We start from the raw sequence: 19,021 nt of genomic DNA, 5'->3' as shown, positions 1-19,021 counted from the left end.
GTGTGAGAGCAGCCGGTCAGTTTCGTGTTCTGTGAGAGTCATCACAGACTGTCGGGGGCACAGACAGGCTCCGCGGCAGGGAGAAACTGTTCATTTTGATCACAGAAAGTAGCGCAGTAACGAGCCCCTTTACACCACAATAACTAGAACGGCGTTACTGAATGGGAATGGTAACACGTTATGTTAGTTACCAAGACAAACGGTTGCCCAACGTAATTTCCAAAACTCAGTTTTGGAAGTTAGTTTGCAGGTTGCTTGTCATGGCCTCCAGTTCCCACCTGATGTTGTGCGGGAGTTCAGACTTCTCCAGACCATTCTGAATGACTGCTAGCTTGCATAACATCTTCAAAGTAGGACGCAAGTCTAAGATGGCCAGGTTCTCGGGTGTGCTGTTACCTCCAAAGAGGACAACGAGATCTCCCAACAAGCAACAGCCCATCCTTTCCGTCTCTTCTGAACACAGCACTGTCTCCTTGAGCTGAACCTTCTTCCAGGAGGAGGTCTTTGGAGTGAACTTCCACAGATCGTAGAAGTACAGATAGCGTGAGTCTTTTATAGTCCAGCCACCAATTATATACAGCTCTCCATTGTAGGCAAACGCTGAGTGGCCGCAGCGTTTCTCTGGACCAAGCTGTGCAGATTCAGAAGTTGTGCTGCTCAGCCAGCAGTTGGTCTCTGTGTCTGATTCTGTCCGCCTGGATAACATTAAATAAGCCCCCAAATACAAACATCTTTGTCCCGATGATGGTGGCAGAATGTGATCTTGAAGCGGTGCCTCTGGTGTTAATTAAAGTCCAGACCATTGTGGTGGTGTCCAGCTTGTACGTGTCGTTACTCGTTAGTGACTTGCGCGCCGACGAGTCCTCCGTGAACGTACATGACCTTCCCCAAAGCACAGGCTGAGTAGAAGGCCGTCGCTTTTGGAGCAGTTCCAGAAGTACTGGGCTTAAACCATCTGTGGTCGTCAACGTGAAATGCATAAAGCACACTGAAGCGATGATACCTGACATGCCATCCCCAGATGTAGACGATGTCTCCTATCAGGACAGGTTTGTAGCCGTATCCTATCAGGACAGCTGAGTAGATACCGCAGCAGCGGGGTGGAATCTCACCAGGAGATTGTCCATTTCCAAACGGGGGCAACGTGGTCGATCTAAAAGACACTGTGGTGAAGATGTGTACTACCAAATGATTTGTGGTCATGTATTCATATCCAATGAAGTAGTATATGTTACTACCCACTGCTACAGCACGCTCATAGTCTTGGCTATATGGTGGTCCTTTCAGACGCACTGTCCATTGACACATCACATAACCGCTAATTATACAAAAGCAAACATCACCAGTACGTCACCGTAGAATAATTGAATTTATTTTGCATGACACTGCTTATATTGGAAACATCATGAAAACATTGACAGTCTTCCCAAATATGGAGTCGGTTGGAACTCCATATGTGGACAGTGGACACATAGCGGTGGTCGTGCTTGCATAAAGTCTTCAGACTAGGATTTGAGTCTAGGATGTACAGGCTTCTTGACCAAGCTGATTCAGGAGGCGTGCTGCACAAGTAAGTCCATTGAGATCATTGGGGGAGTGGTGCAAGCTTGAGAATTGGTTGTGATCATTGGGGGAGTGGTGCAAGCTTGAGGATTTTGGTCGAGCTTCACATGACATTCTGGCTCTCCACACTCGCAATTTCCCCAGAATTGCATGTCTAGTTAGTCTTCAGTAGTCTTCAGCAGTCTTCAGCAGGCGTTGGCGTTGTGTGCTTGTAGATCTGCTGTTTTCACTAGTTTTGTACATTTTATAGATGATAAATACAAAATAAACGGTTTTGGACACACAAGGTTTCCATCCGACGACGATGATATGCTATAAATATAAGCTGGGAGTGAGTCGTGAGAATTATAATGTTGGGGTGCCTCGGATTAAAAAAAATGTTTTGGGGTGCCCTGAGACCAAAAAGTTTAGGAACTCCTGGCCTAGAGGGCAACACACTATTGTTCTAGTGCCGCGTTTTTCATCTTTTCCTGGATCAACTTTTAGCAGCATTCTCGGTGACATCACCAATTAAGAAGGGAATATCTTAAAATGTCCTGGAATAAATTCCTTACCAAAACATTTCTTCACCAATGTGTTTGTAAAGGTGTCTAGTAACACATCCCACAAAGACTGAAATTCAGTTTCCCTTGGAGAATCAGTTACAGCTGATTAAAGTTGGAGTCCCATTAAATTAATACATACAGGATAAAACACACCAAAATAAATATGCTTTAAGTAGCATGTGAGGGGTCAAACTAGGGTTTTTTTAATGATTCTGAATCCATTGCAAGCGTTCGTTTTGCACAAAAAACATTCCTTGGGCTAGAAACAGCCCCCATACAATTATTGTTTAGTGATGAGTCATCACTTTTCAATGTTTTGTGGGAGCTGCCTTGACCCCAAGGAATATTTTCCGTACATGTTATTGAGGCAGCTAAACAGCGGCAGGTATAGTTCCTGTCTCTGAGCTATCGCGAGATTTGGTAACCAGACGGGAATGGTGGAGAGTCCCGCGATACTAGCTAGTTCAGAAACGTACTTTGTGCTCTATAGATGCCTCTATAATGTTATACAGTGTACTCACCGAAAAGCAACACAGCAGAAAACAAATTTCTTCTATATTCCTGAGCTGAGTATTTTATAAAGGTCTTTATTGTTCAGATTTTTTTTTTGTTCATGAGCTGTCCCAGCCGGCGCTCATAGACTCCAATGTTATTCACCGAACTTCCGGTGCTAGTTTTGCCACCGAGAGTGTCATGGCGCATGGCCGTGGAGCCAAAACACGCCCTGTGTCCTTTCCTTATTTGAACTTCCATGGCTTCATCCGAGTCTGACATCATGAACTCTATATTTAGGCATGGCTGACCTGCAACTCCTTATATGGACATGGGCATGGCTGACTTATTGTGATGTCACCAGGATGTCACCATCTCTGCCAGACAGTATAGAACCACAGCGAGAGGTGAGATTCCACCAGTCGACGCGACGACCTCCGGCAGTTCACCTTCACACCATTCGTAACCAAGCTGGGAATCCCGCTGTACAGCCAGTCTCCCAGCTATTCTGCTTCCTCTGTGAAATTTGCCCAGATGACCACAGTCAGAGAACCAACGATGTCCAAAGAGGCACCTGCCACTAAAGTCCCAGCCTCTACCGTCTCCTCAAGCTCAACCAGGTTTTCCGGGCACCAGCATGCCAACAAACTACCGTCCAGCTAGTTCAACCAATCAATGGAAACCAACAAAATGGCATATACAAAAAAAATATGCCGCAGAGGTCATCAAAGACTTTTATGCTTGATTGATTAAAGAGTTTATTAGCAGTTTGCAATAGCAGTTCCCGTCAACAAAAAACTACACCCAAAACCCCATTGACTTTGAATGGGGAAAAAAAAAAAAAAGAAACTTTGGCGCCACATTACTCTGGCATACTTTTGCCTAGCAATGTGATTTAAACCTTAAAAAGACTTTGGAATTATTCCGGCCAATAGGGACGAGCTGTAATCGATTAAGCCCCGCCCCTTCTGTTTTCCTATTGGATGGGCTTTAAACAGCCTTAACTCCAGTTCACAGCATGGTAGTCTGGAAACTTGGTGTCTGGCCAATAGGGACTTATTACTTAAGCCCCACCCCCTCTTAAGCCCCGCCCCTATATTGCTATTGGCTGAGCTTTAAACAGCTATAACTCCAGTTTACAGCATGGTACCGTCTCGAAACTCGCTGTGTTTACTTACACGGCCAATGAGATTTCCCTGGTTTGGACGTAGCGCATGGAAGGAACACGTTATTCCAAATACAAACGTAGAATATTATTCTAGTTGGTCATGGTCAATGATACACCATTGAAAGACTGTGTGAAGCTGCTCATTTGTAAATTGTTAAACCAAATCACATCAATACCTTGATTAGTACAACTGTTGTTGAATAGAAAGCAATGTTTATTTGCCATTATGCTGTTTTATTTTGAACATAATTGGCATGGGAACTTTTGATGTATGTTGTACTCTGCTTCAGATATCAGTACAAGGGGGAACTCCAACCTAAAAGGTTTGAGAACCACTGGTCTAAAGAGCTCGAGAAGTGGGGGGCATGGTGGCGCAGTGGTTAGCGCTTCGCCTCACAGCTAGAAGGTCCTGGGTTCGATTCCTGCCGGGTGACGCTATGGGCACTGGCGGCGTGTTCCTCCCTCCGTGTCATCAGCGCCCACACCCAAGGTGGGGTTGGCGATAGGGTCTTTCTGTGTGGAGTTTGCATGTTCTCCCCATGTCTCCTAGGGTTGATACCCTCACAAAAACATGCACGTAATCCTGGTCTCAATAATGCCTCCCCCTGGCCAGCCGGGGCGCCTGATGGAGGGGAAAGGAACTGGTTGGAATAACGTGTTCCTTCCACACGCTACGTCCAAACCAGGGAAATCTCCACTGTCAGGTGAAAAGAAGCAACTTGGACTACTCATGCATAGAAGGACGCATAAGGTCAGTCTGTTGTCTCCCCAGGCACGGCGGAGTGAGAGTAGAGCCCAGGATTACATAGGCAATTGGCACTGGTTGAAAAAATGGGTTAAAAAATAATTAAGTGGAGCTGGAGAAGTGGAGACATACTGTAGAGCTAATCACCACTTCTTTCAACAACATTTACCCTACTTTTAATCACTTTTAGGCCATGTTTTATACTACAGATACATATTTTTTTACTTTAATAAAACTCTTGGCCAGAACTGCGAACCAAACAAACCGACACACATCTGTGAACCGTAGCAGCTCAAGATGCAAATTAGGAAACAGGCATGTGGAAATGGCTCCGCTATGCTTGTGCTCCAGTTCATTTAAAATAACACATTTGGGGGAGAGAGAGAATGGCGGCAACGGCGAATGTAGCTTTGCCGATAGCGTTAAAGAAATTACGTCGCTGCCAGAGAGCCTCGGCGCTTGACGACGAGAGAAAGTTAGAAAAGCGTGTGAAAAAAAAAATGCGTCGAAGAACATAGAAGTGCTGCTGCTCTTACACACACTCGAAAAACTCACAACCCGGCTAATAGCATGGCCACGTCTCACTGCACACAGGCAAAGGAAGGGGAATCGTGACAGTGGGAGGAAAATAAACGAGGTAGGATTGTAAACCAGCGGCGGCTGCTTGTTAAGAAGACTCAGGGGCGTCACAAGAGGGGGGGGGGGGGGGGGGGGGGGGACTGAGTTACCAGGGCCCAAGGTGGAGGAGGGCCCAAGGTGGAGGAGGGGCCTTAATTATTTTATATTTTAGCTATTGAAACATAGCAGATCTACAAGCCCACAGCGCGGCACTGAGTGCCGCACTGCGAGCTTGTAGAACTGCTATTTTTGAGAAGTCGTGAAAAATGTGTGCACATCTTTGAATATATGTATTTTTTCTCAAATTTTGCTTCCGGGGGGGTCCCTGGAACTAAATTTTGAGATGGGGGTCCGTGGCCAAATACTTATCATTTTGGGGGTCCTTCACAAGAAACATTTTTTTTGTTTAATTCATTTATTTTTTATTTAAGGATTTGAAATATTCAAAGACTTGCACACATTTTCATCTACAAGCTCGCCGCGCGGCACTCGGTGTGAGCTTGTTTACCTGCTATTTTTCAATAGCACAAAATAATACCTAATAATCCCCCTGTGAAGTTAATCCTTGTACTCAGGGCCCAGAATTTGGTGCGACACCCCTGTGAAGACTGACTGGAAGGAGATGAGGGTCACAGTGGTTGTCAAACATCTTTTTTTTTTGTTGAGGGGCTCAGGGTGCCCATGGATTGCATTGTTACTTTAAAGCAATGAATGTCATATTATAGTTAAGGTTTGATTTATATTATATTATGTATAATATAATGTATATGCATAAAGTCAAAGGCAAATTGAGCGGCAAATCGAGTAGCAAATTGAGTGGCAAGGTGAGCGGCAAAGTGACTTTAATGTCGTTTAACGTCGTTTAATCCAATCAGATAGGACTTTTCCATTTGGATGTGTGTACTGTACACAATTTTGATGTATTTTTTACTCTACTGGAGTATTTCAGATTTTCAGCACTTAAAGTACAAAAAAGTAAAAGTATGATTACGCAGAAGGTCCCATTTCACACATTTTTCAAATGTGTAAAATGTACAGAAAATTACTCCAATGTATTTCTCAAAAACGTAGGAATCAGATTTTTTCCTCCCATGCGTGTCAATGACTGGTCCATCCATCCATCCATCCATCCATCCATCCAATACACTCAGAGCAATCCCAGATATATTTCATCATTTCAAATGTATTATTCTCGTGGCAATTAAACACTCGTATGAATTTATCAACACACACACGCGCGCGCGCACGCCGACATTATTTATCGACTCCGTTACGGAGGGTAATTAATGGTTGGTAGCAGAGTGGTCAGGGGTAAAACCGAGGCCAGTTGAAGAACCTTAACGACCGGCGCAGCGGGACTTAATTGGTAGCGCGTCGTCTATGTGATTAACGAGCGATGGGGGTCCCCCAGCCTAAAAAGCCCCTCCATCGCTCTCTCCCTCACCCTCTCTCTCTCTCCCTCACCCTCTCCCTCTCTCTCCCTCACCCTCTCTTCTGGCCCTGGCACTTCATTAGAGCGGAGGGTACTTTGGACCGCAATGAAAAGTGAATGTGTTGCCCACAATAGCCTCGTTAACCAATTGAGACCGGGAGACAATCTGTATCCACTTGAATCAAAACTAGCAGATATACAAGGTCATATATATATATACATATACTGTATATATATATATATATATATATATATATTCTTTTTTTTTTACGTCTAGGACCCCTAGAATTATATGTATTTGACCGCGGACCCCTACAATCTCAAAATATTTTACTTCCTAGGACCCCAGAGAAAGAAAGATTTCAGTTTGTAATGTTCAGTTTAAAAATATTTTCATAGATTTGCATTTTCATAATTCCCCCCCCCAGATCTATAAGCTCATAGCGCAGCACTCGGTGCCGCGCTATGAGCTTGTAGATCAGCATTTATTTTTTTTAATTATGAAAATGTAAATCTATGAAAATATTTTTAATGCGAACATTACTAACTAAATGTTTTTCAGAAAACCATACTTTTTTTTTAATCGACCTCTGGTTTTAATGGATTAATTCCCAGAGATTATATGTTTTTTCCTGCGATCCTATTTGCAGATTATCAATCAATTTCACTGCTATCCGCGGAGGGCTTCGGGGCACGAGGCCAATATGCCGGCTTTATGCTAATTATGCACTTATTTGCAATTCCGCCGTTGATGACGGACAAGAGCGATGATTTGGGGCGATAACATTAGGCACATAAAAGCTACTTGGAATAGCGTGGTAATGGGAGTTGAAAGAGACACTGGGAGAATTATGAAACGCAAATGGCTGTCATTCTGGAGAGCACAACGCCTTAGGGGGAAGTGTTTATGGGTATTTTATGTCTCCGACGGTGGAGTGTTTGTTTTGTGTGCGTGCGTGTGTGCACGTGTGTGTGCGCGCGAGAGCAGACATGCGTGCACACTTTTACATCTGAGCATAGCATGGGTCTATTGTTCATTTGTAAAATGTGTTAAAATATGGTACCATGTAAGCGCACACAACTTAATAATTAAAACAATGTCATGTATGTACACACAACAAAGTACATGTTCATGTTTTTATCTGACTGTTCTGAATAAGATTTCTTTGTTGTCTGAAACACTCATAGGACTATACGGGATGCTCTGCCAATAGTCATATAATAAGGGTAATAATAATAATAAGGGTAATAATAATAATAATAATAAAATCACGCCTAGTGTGCAGTGAGCAGCGATATGTATACGTTAATTTCATTAAGCGTCCCACGAAGCTTGGCCAACGTGACCCTGGTCGTACAACAAACATTGGGTGCTTTGTACCGTGATATAGGCCAGATGTAGGCCAGTTGTAGGCCACGCTTCGGGACGTTTCAGATGTTGGAGCTTAGCAACTTCCAGGAACACCGCTCAAAAGAGGGAGGGCCCGATTAAGAAGGCGGCAATTAACAGCCGCGCTAAGGAGATTCCGGCAAGCGACTATCATGTTTGACGCGTGAATAACGATCAGCAGGTTATTGAGACATTTTCGCTGCTTCACATTGTGTGCCAAGCGCACGGAAGAAGAAGAATTATTCATGGGTGTGTTTCCCTGAATTGCGGATGGTGTGGCCGCAGTTTTCGGCCGGTAGGTAAATTCACCAATCAAAAGCTCGTCCGTCATTCCCTTTAACTGGCATAAAACCTGTTCTTGAACAGGGAGGATGAAGGGGCTAATGTGTCATATTTGCACATAAATGGACAGACAGTAATGTAGGCCTATAATTCTCCCTTAGTGCCCCTGTTTTCTTTGTTTATTCACATATCACAGTGATATCACACTTGCAAATATCTCACACTCAATAAGGTCTGTTTTATTAGAACCGACATTGTGTATAGAGAAAAAAATCAAACCTCGGTTCGAAGTGAAGCGGTGAATCTTAGTATAGAATTGTCTGGAGAGCCGGCATGACAGCCGGTATAATAGGTTTTAAAAGAATATATAAAAAGTCCTGCTTGCTGGTCTCTTAGTTGTTTGTCAACTGCATCCCTCTATAATTATTTCAGTTTCTGTTATCTTTGTGGCCTACTAAATTTTTCAACTTCTGCTAGATTTTCAATGTATTTACTCTTGTCTGCCTTAATGCTCCTTTTTACCATTCTGTTAGCATCTGTATATTCTTATTGTGCCTTTGCTTTTGCTCTTATGCGGCTATTTGTCATGCTGCAATAGGTGAGACCTATTGCATGTACAAGACAGATAAAACCTGAAGGCCAAATTATCATGTGAAGCTTGACCAATCCTCAAAGTATCCATTCATCTGACCGGGAGGGACACCGCACACATATTCTGGACGTACAGGACAGATAAAGCCTATTCATTCTGAACTAAAATGACCATATATGGACATGGGACACACATTTTGCTTTTTGAAAAAGCCTATTCATTCTGGACTGATATTTTGCACGTACGGGACAGGAAAAACCTGTTCATTCTGGCCTGGAGTGACCATATGGACATGAGGTGACATACATTGTGTTTTTGAAAAACCCTGTTCATTCTGGACTGAGATCACCATATATGGTAATTAAACGGACATTCTGTTTTTGAAAAAGCCTGTTCATTCTGGACTAAAATCACCATATATGGGCGTGATACACACAAAGCCACTCATTGGAAGCGGTTTTCACCGCTTCAAAAAAGGCGAGAGCGAGAGAAGTATGCTGTGTGTGTGTGTGTGTGTGTGTGTGTGTGTGTGTGTGTGTGTGTGTGTGTGTGTGTGTGTGTGTGTGTGTGTGTGTGTGTGTGTGTGTGTGCGTGCGTGCGTGCGTGCGTGCGTGCGTGCGTGTGTGAGAGAGAGAGAAAGAGAAAGAGAGAGAGAGAGAGAGAGAGAGAGAGAGGGAGAGAGAAGGCTATAATATAATACTTTTTTGTCATGACCACATATCTATTTGTCTCATGTCATTTGAGAAGGACTCATGTCAGCGTGTCCGTGTGACACATGCTCGTTGAGTGGAAAATCAGCCTTTTTTCCGGCGCCAAAATTGCAATATAGGCCTAATAATTGATTCATTCGTTGCATATTGGCTGATTTTGTTTGATATTGAGAACCGAAATAATGTACATATTTCAATGATTATTTAGACAATTGCATTTGTAAAATTAGACCAAAACTGACAGAGATGTAAAGGAATAGGCCTATAGCTGTTGTTTAATTCATACGGTACAGCACGGTGGTGACGCAGCCACTCACAAACACGTCCTCGGCTAGATGTCCTCGCACTGTTGCACATACTGTACATGTGTGTGTCAAGAAAAAAACATATTTAGACCTAAAAGCTGTCAACATGCCATGATGTAGTGCTTCGAGAGCTTTTTTTATTTATTTTTTATTTATAAGACCATTCTTTATAATGGTCAGCGCGTTCAGCGTGCATTTTATAATAGCAAAGAACGCATAATGAGGGTGGCGCTCGCCGACAATTGCCGATTTGTGCGGCTCGCGCCAATTTTAAAATAGAACCCTGTGACTCCTTACGCTCCTTCAAAACCTCTCTAAAAGACCCTGTAAAAACGTCTGAGCTTATCACTGGGTATGACCACTTACTTTTCTTTTTCCCTTCTCTGTTTTGTTTTTTAACCGTAGGAGGAACGCTTCCTGATTGGGTTTACGACCCAAGAAGGTCTTCAGCATCTCCTCGGCGTCCTTGGAGGCACCAGGCTTCAGGATGCAGTTCCTGTAGTCCAGACCCACCTTAGGGTTCATGATTCCTTCCTGTTTGAAACGGCTGTAGAACATGGCCATGGCCAACACCTCGGCCCACAGGTAGCAATACAACTGAGCACCGTAGCCTTCTTTCACTTCATCATGTATGTTTGATATGATGGGCCCTTGAAAAGTAGGAACTACCAGAATGTCCTTTCTGAGACTCCTGCATTTATTAGCCAGTCCCCGGGCACAAAGGTGCTGGGTGTGAAGAATCTGGTCCAATTTAGCTTTGACTATCTCCTACAGGTAGTACATACCATTGTTGGCGAGGCGAGACTTGGCGAGTTTGTCCAGCAGGTCGTCAGGAATAGGAGCTCCCGTCTTGTAGTGTTTAGAGATTCTCTGTCCCAAACCCAGTTCTCCAGCATCTGGGACGGAACCTCCGAAAAGTCCCACTCCACGTTGAATACATTGAAAACAGCGTAGTCGACCTGAGCACAGAGGTGGTGCATGGTGTGACCAAACTCATGGAAGAATGTTTCTACATCCTCGTGTTCCAGCAGGCAGGGGGCGTCGGCCGTGGGTTTGCTGAACTCGGTCACTATGGCAGCGACAGCCATCTGTCTTCTCTAGGGTTGCAACGGTATGAGATTTTTAACACCGAAAACCGTGTCCGTGTCAACACCGGTATTATCGGTAACACCGTTTCAACCACCATTGCGTGTCTTGTCGTCTTGTGAGCACTCAGTAGCAACCAATGCTACCTCAAGCTACAACAACAACAACCATCCGACCATATTAAAAATTCGGCTTTGTAAAAAAGCAACAACACTGTTAAGTCCCTCTTACATCCAACATCTTTGAAAAGATTTCTCAGTCTAAAGTCGAGGCGCGCTCCCGTGATTCGGTCGTTATTCAATCGTTAAATGTGAGGTAGTGTTCCGACTCGATTAAAAATTCAGCTTTGTAAAAAAGCAACAACACTGTTAGTGTTACTACAGCCCCGCGTTTTCTTGTTTGGCTAATCGTTGTTTTTCTGCCTACTGCGCGCTGTGACATTATAAAGCCACAACTTGTCTCCGAACGTGCCCTGCGAGTGGGGAGACGAGACATCATGCAGTCTGATGAGCTGTGCCTCGCCGATCCGTTGATTCTGGATCTGTTCTAATCTCGACACTCACACACAAGGAACGGCTCCCGGCCTCCCGCGATTGAGAACCGAATCCCATCGTTCATTTAAAAGAGCTGTTCAAAAGAGCGGAATCGTTGGCGAACGTCACATCTCTACTGCGCTCCTCAGGGCAGAGAAGAGCAGCGGCTGAGTTTTATTTTTATTTAACGGTGTTATCGGTGTGCAAGTTAAGTACTAAGTACCGCTGCAACCCTAGTCTTCTCCCATCAGACAGCAGACAGCCGGGCTGCAGCAGGCAACAATATCCATCAGATGATGTTCCCATGTCCTTTCCCTCCCTGGTAAACAGGTCAAGGTAGAACTGTCCGACTGTCTGTCCAGAGGAGCGGTCGGTGACGCAGTACAGAGTGACATCTGGATGCCACACGGGGGCGCCGTGCACCAGGCCGAAGGACAGACCCAGCAGGTCCTGGCAGATGTCCAGCAGACCCTGGGTCACAACCTCCAAGGGAAAATACTCCTTCAACTGGTCGTGATCCACTCCATACTGGTTCTTCAACACCTGGGCCTTGTAATATTCCAGGTCCTCCTCACACAGCACTCCATTGAATGGCAGACCTCTCTTCTGACACTCATCCTCCTTTAGTTGGAGGAGGTTTGTTCTCTCTTTGTCTACCAGTGGCTTCAGCTTATGGGCCAGCTCGTCCAGGAAGTTGGAGACATTCTTGGCAGACTTTGCCATGCTTGACTTCAGGACATAGTCGGCATAGGTTTTGAAGTCCTGTGAAGGGCTCTTCCATGAACATGAATTCAACAACGCAATGACAGCTGAGCTCTCTTCATGGCGCAGGTTAATCGCTTTCCCGAGTCTCTTGCGTGTTTCAGGGACAAAGCATTTCTTAATGAAATAGTCACAGTCCTCCAGTGTGACCTTTAGCTTGTCTCCGTCTGCCTCCAAGGAGCTCAGGACGTCCTTGGGAACACCTCCCAGTTCATCCCTGCTGAAGCTCAAACTGGTGCATTGATCTTTTCTTTTTTTTTTGGAGCGACGCTGCACTCCATTCCTTTGTTTATGCTTTAAGGGGTAAATACCCCATGTATCCAGGGCTATTTTCCCAAGCCATCTCTCCAAGTATCTCTTATCCTCTGCGGTAAGACTGTCTTCATTCAGCTTCAATCTCAGAGCACGAATCCTCTTGTAGACGTCCTTTCTCATGCTCATGAACTCGTCAAACTTAGGCAGCTTCTCCCATGCCTCTCTGCTGGCGGCCCTCACCTCCTTACAAGGAGACACATCCATGAGCAAGCTCACCATGCTCTTCTGGACAGTGTACTCAGCTTCCATGTCGGCCAGGGCCTTCAGGGTGTTGTTGAAGGTCACTCCGTCCAGGTCCAGGGAACCCACGGCATCGTACACCTTCTTGGTGTTGGCGATGAGCTCGTCAGACATCTGCCGGATCTGTTCGGGGCTCAGATCCCAGCGCAGGCGGTTCTCTGTGCAAACCCGAGTGGTGCTGCTGAAATCCACCTCTCCTTTAGCTCCCATGTTTGTAGCCCTGAATACAGGACTCTCATAATACATGAGAGTCCTGGTGCCGCCTCAACATGAGGAGTAGTGGGCAATCGAGCCCTTAACGGTTTGAGCTAGGAACGTCAGATTTCAAAAATAAACTGCTTACCCAAGCCAACTTTGCTAACGATTTGACGCCGCACAACGTTCATTACACGCCGCTCCCCGGTTGTTGAATAAAACGCATTTTTGTCCGAAATTATTTTGCTTAACATAGGACGTCCGCCTCTAGTGGACAGTCGCGTCATCGCATCATCTCCGTTCACTACAATGATCAACCGGAGATGACGCGACTGTCCACTAGAGGCGGACGTCCTATGTTAAGCAAAATAATTTCGGACAAAAATGCTTTTTATTCAACAATCCGGTAGCGGCGTGTAATGAACGTTGTGCGGCGTCAAATTGTTATCAAAGTTGGCTTAGGTAAGCACTTTATTTTTGAAATCTGACGTTCCTAGCTCAAACCGTTAAGGGCTCGATTGCCCACTACTCCTCATGTTGAGGCGGCACCAGGACTCTCATGTATATGAGAGTCCTGTATTCAGGGCTACCATGTTTGTGAAAATCAACAATATTTTGGGGGTAACTGATAGATTTTTAACAGGATGGGGTTTCCTTTACGTCATCGACAAGTGATCTTATATACCCATAACCGTAGTCACTGTGACTCATTCAATGTCACAATGATGTCAGATTAACGGCGCAGTGTTAGATCCATAAATGGAGTTCTCTCCATATATGGAGTTCCCGGGAACTTAACTTCAACTGAAAGCCATTGTGTTGAGATTTGCTTTTCCTTTTGCTGTGATGTCCATGATGCAGAATAACTAGAATTCCATATATGGTGCTACACTGCCCTACAATGTGTGCAGTAGTTACTTCGCTCGAAGTGAAACTGAGAAAATTGGCTTTACAGTTTTTCAACTGGCCAGACGAAATAGGTTATATGCATACAAGTTACATCACCACAGCTGATGTCATGAACAGAACAGCAAATACAAGGAAGATATGATGTGTGTTGTGTTTGATACCATGCGAAGTGAGTGCAAGTTTTGAGTGGTGCTAACCGCTCTGTAAAAAGTGCCCTCTCCAGACCATGAATGACGGTCTTACTATGGTGAAAGAAATGCAAATGCCCCTCTTTCCATGCCATACCTGAAGGCAGCATTCAAGAGAATTGCATTGTCCAAACTCTCCTGAACTTGAATGCATGTGTCTTATCTTGAAAGAATTGCCCTCTCTGTGTAGAAATCCATGCCGTTACGCCACATTTCAATGTGTAGAAATCCATGCCGTTACGCCACATTTTCAATATTTTCACCAAAAAGGCCATTTTAGAAATGTCAGCCCCTGCCTCTCTAACATTCTCTGCACGTCCCTGTATGGAATATATCTATCAACCTGTGCATGATGAAGCCTTCCCCACATCTGTAGGCTGTTCAGAGAACATGTCTGCATTATGAGGAGGCCCTCTCTACACCTTCTGGAGAGAAAAAAGCGATTTGGCTTCTCAGGCCTCAGGGTCCGCGCCAAAGCTGTCACCTCTCCATCAAAGGCGACGCGTGTATAATACGCTACAAGCAGCCACGCACCCAAGAACACACACACACACACACACACACACACACACACACACACACACACACACACACACACACACACACACACACACACACACACACACACACACCCTCGTAACAGTACAAGCAGCCACGCACCCGTGAACACACACACAGAAGCCGCGGTGCTTATCTTTGATCATCGGCTGCACGTCGCAAATTGGATTTCTCATATTATCATAAATGAAGTGATTTTTTTCCCTCTTCTTCTCTCCGGCAGGGTTTTCCGCATTCACTGCCACGGCAAAAGCAAACCGCTCCGACTCAATTGATATTTGCGCGCGCTTGTGTGTATGTGAGTTTGTCTAGCTATATTTATGGGGACTAAAACGCATGTTCACACAGTCACCTGCAGGGGACCTCTGACAGTGTGGGGACAAAATAGTAGGTACCCACAACGGTTAGGGTTAGGCTTAGGGGATAGGGGTTAGGTTTAGGGATAGAGGTTAGGGTAAGGCCTCAGGACTTGCATAAAAATGAATGGAAGTCTATGTAATGTCCCCACAAGTGATGTAAATATATAGTGTGTGTGTGTGTGTGTGTGTGTGTGTGTGTGTGTGTGTGTGTGTGTGTGTGTGTGTGTGTGTGTGTGTGTGTGTGTGTGTGTGTGTGTGAGAGAGAGTGTGTGTGCGTGCGTGCGTGCCTGTGTGTTACTGTGCTTGTGACTTCTATTTGTGCCTGTCAGAAGTGCATGTCAATGTTTGCATGCAGGCCTGAGATGCAGGTGAGTGTGTGTGTGCGAGTGTGTGTGTGTGCATGGGTGCGTGCGTGCGTCTGTGTGCTGGAGAGATAATTTGGTATTCCTATTTGCTGCTGCTATACTGTAGGCGCGGGCGGCGCCACCGCTATCAGCGACTCCAATTACCCAGATGCTAGCTTATCTCCCTTTCTTCTACGGCTCCCACGCATGTGGCAGGCACAGCCAATCAAGCCGTAATGAATTCATGCACATCACATTATATTATATATATATATATATATATATATATATACTGCAGCGTGGGGGGCTTAATGACCCTAAGACCGCGCGCTAGCGCTCTAGGCGTGCCACACCTGTGACAGCGCTGGTTAACGAGCGCGTTACTAATTGTGAAAAGAGAGCTTAGGGTTGTCCTGGCTTCCTGATTAGCACCGAGCCATAAGCAATGTAAACACTGCTGGAAAGTAACTAAGTACATGTACTCAAGTACTGTTGAAGCAATAAGCCACGCGACGCCTCTGGTTACCTTGTATTTTATAACGGCTGAGAGGCCTCTCAGCCGTTATAAAATACAGGTAACCAGAGGCCTCACGTGGCTTATTGCTTTTCTAAAACGGTTACAATATGGCAACATGAAAAATCATATAAATGTACCTATTAAAAGTGTTCTATTTCACTAATAATTCACTACAAGGTCTGCAAGAAAGTAGTTCCCAGCTACAAGAAAGTAGTTCCCGGCCAGGCTGCAGAAACAACACACCTGTTACTTGCAATCAGAATGGGGAATAGGGGGCGCTTGCTGTTTTTACAAGCCCCGCCTGGAGTCACTCTACCATCCTATGTGCGCGGGCGGAGCTTAGAAGCCCTGCAAGGCAGGATTTGAGAGAAAATCAAGCGCTCCCTTCTCTAGGGTTCCCAAACTTTTTTGTCTCAGGGCACCCCATAAATATTTTTTTAATCCGAAGCACCCCTACATTATAATTTTCACTCCCAGCACCTTATATTTATAGCATATCGTCATTGTCGGGTGGAAACCTTCTATGTCCAAAACCGTTCGTTTTGCATTTATCATTTATAAAATGTACTAAAGTGAAAACAGCACACAACGTTGTGTGCTTGTAGATTGGCTGTTTTCACTAGTTTTGTGCGACAGGCTTGTATGATGAAGCAGGGCTTTGCTTTACCAAAAGACGTACACATTTGAAACTTGGAGATACAAGGTTTCTGCCCGACAGTGATGATGTAGCGATTATGTTGTGAGGAAAAAGTTGAGATAATAGCCATTTTGGTTAGATCTGACAGAAAATAACTTTATACTTCAAGTTAAAAATGACACTAAATAAATTCCATATATCATCAAATTATCTCGCGGCACCCCTGGACTGCCGTCACGGCACCCCAGGGTGCCCCGTCACCCACTTTGAAAAACCCCCCTGCTCTAGTTCAACTTCACAACACTGTGGGAAAAAAAAAGGCACCTGGCTTTGATATTTAACTAGTTCAAGGTGTGGATTATTGTCTGATTTAGACACTGAACCAGCCACTCAGAATCAAGTATTGGAACTAACCGTTTTAGAAACCATATGTTGATGCATCTTTACTATACTGGAGTGTTTAAAATGTTCAATACTTTTACTCTCGGGACACGTTATTCTAACCAGTTCCATTCCCCTTCATCAGGCGCCCCGGCTGGCCAGGGGGAGGCATTATTGAGACGAGGATTACTGCATGTTTTTGTGAGGGTATCTACCCTAGGAGACACGGGGAGAACATGCAAACTCCACACAGAAAGGCTCTTTCACCAACCCCACCTAGGGTGTGGGCGCTGATGACGCGGACACGTTTCTAACAGGGAAAACACACGCACAGCAAAACAAAACGTCGCTGTCGGGTGGAAACCTTGTATGTCCAAAACCGTTTGTTTTGAACTTAAATAAATAAATAATTTAAACTTGTTAAAAAAGCAGATCTAAAAGCACACAACGCCTCGCACCGCAGGCGTTGTGTGCTTCTACATCTGCTGTTTTCACTAGTTTTGTGCGACAGTCTTATAAGATGAAGTAGGGCTTTCCCTTACGAAAAAACATGCACATTTGAAACTTGGAGATACAAGGTTTCTGCCGGACCGTGAAGAAAAGGGTAGAGGGAGGGTAGAAGACAGTATTTGTATATGCCTACTGTAAATACACACACACACACACACACACACACACACACACACACGCACACACACACAAACACACCCACGCAATACAGCGTTGAATCATTTCCCACCATTTCCAGGTGTAGTGTTCCTTTACCGAGAAACAAATGTCAAATGTGCCCGGATCAATATTCAATATGATCTGTCTGTAAGAGGTCATAACAGAGAGAGAGAGAGAGAGACAATGGTGCAGGAGAGACAAAGGTGCTGTCTGTCTGTGTGTGTGTGTGTGTGTGTGTGTGTGTGTGTGTGTGTGTGTGTGTGTGTGTGTGTGTGTGTGTGTGTGTGCGTGCGTGCGTAGAGCGAATGTATGAGAAAAGGATCAAAGCAAGATAGAGAGAGAGAGGAGAGGATAAGAAGAGAGCAACAGAAAGGAAGATAAAGAAAGAAAGAAAGAAAGAGAGAAGGATGCGACAACAGAGACTAAAGGGCTTTGCACACAGACAAGTTTTTTTTTTTCGCTCGATTTCATTTTTTTTTAAAAGAAAGCAATTATTATCTATGACCTCAAACTGGCTCCGAATTTGCCATGCGGCAGATGGCTGCGGCGGTGCGTTTTTTTTTTCCTGATCGAACAGCGTTCGATTTGTGCACCTTGACGCATGCGGTAAAAACTCATTGACTCCTTTTATGACTCCTTTTCAGATCCGTAGTGTGGATTCCGCACAGCCTTGCACACCAAATTAAATTTATGTGTTTTAACCCTTCTTGTGCCCATCCCGAACAAGTTCGGCTTTTTTCAATACAATACAATATTTTTTTTGCTATTTTACTTACCCTGAGCTGCTTGTAGAGATGTGGGTGGTCCTGGCTCGTCCTACGCTTTCCAACGACCGATTCTAGATGGTCCGATGATTTATTCCATTGAAAATGGTTTAGAATAAAGTTTAGAGCCCCCCCCAAAAAAATTCAATCTATACCGTCGGCGGCGCGACATATTCCGGGGTGCCGATCCCGAACTAGTCCGGCTTTTTTAATAAAATGAGTTAATTAATCGGAGGCCTCAGCGAAGCCTCCGTCTAAATTAGGATCCAAGCCGCCGACTGAGGTCCCTTTCCACCGGCCCGTAATCGGGTATTGCCGCCGCATCACGCCGCCGAATCCAATACATTCTCACATCTTTAGAGAGCATTTTCTCTGAACTGTGTTCCTATGGTAGCAGAAAAGTTTTATTTACGGCTGAATCGCCGCAAATCGTGCTTCTAAATGAGTGATAGCCTATAGCCAGCTGTTAGCTCTCTTCCTCTGGGTGATTTTCCACACACTGGTCACCGTGTTATGAAACGCCACTGCTTCGTGGCTGCCTGTATGTAACAGCGGTGAGCTATGAGATTATCTCTGGCACTCTGGCGCCATCTTGTGGCCCTGGCATGCAACTTGTTAATCATGCAGCAAACGAAAAAAAAAAACAAAAAAAAACAACAACAACGCAATTGTTGAAACTTGCGCCTGTGTGCAAAGCCCTTAACCGTGAATAAACTAGAAAG

At 44.8% G+C, this 19,021-nt stretch overlaps 1 pseudogene across 1 annotated transcript; it reads right to left on the bottom strand.

Moving 5' to 3' along the window:
* Nucleotides 1–226: 226 nt before the first annotated feature.
* Nucleotides 227–12,988, bottom strand: LOC308308510 (thimet oligopeptidase-like; annotated as a pseudogene). Its single transcript has 3 exons — nt 11,705–12,988; nt 10,243–10,939; nt 227–695 (listed from the first exon to the last, which is right to left on the bottom strand). The product of its transcript is annotated as a thimet oligopeptidase-like (transcript).
* Between the last annotated feature and the right edge of the window lie 6,033 nt (nt 12,989–19,021).

This window comes from Nannobrachium achirus, assembly GCF_963921795.1.
Source record: "Nannobrachium achirus genome assembly, chromosome: 23".
Classification (NCBI taxonomy): domain Eukaryota; kingdom Metazoa; phylum Chordata; class Actinopteri; order Myctophiformes; family Myctophidae; genus Nannobrachium; species Nannobrachium achirus.
The sequence above is the reverse complement of the archived record's forward strand: the minus strand, read 5'-3'. Positions and strand labels throughout refer to the sequence as shown.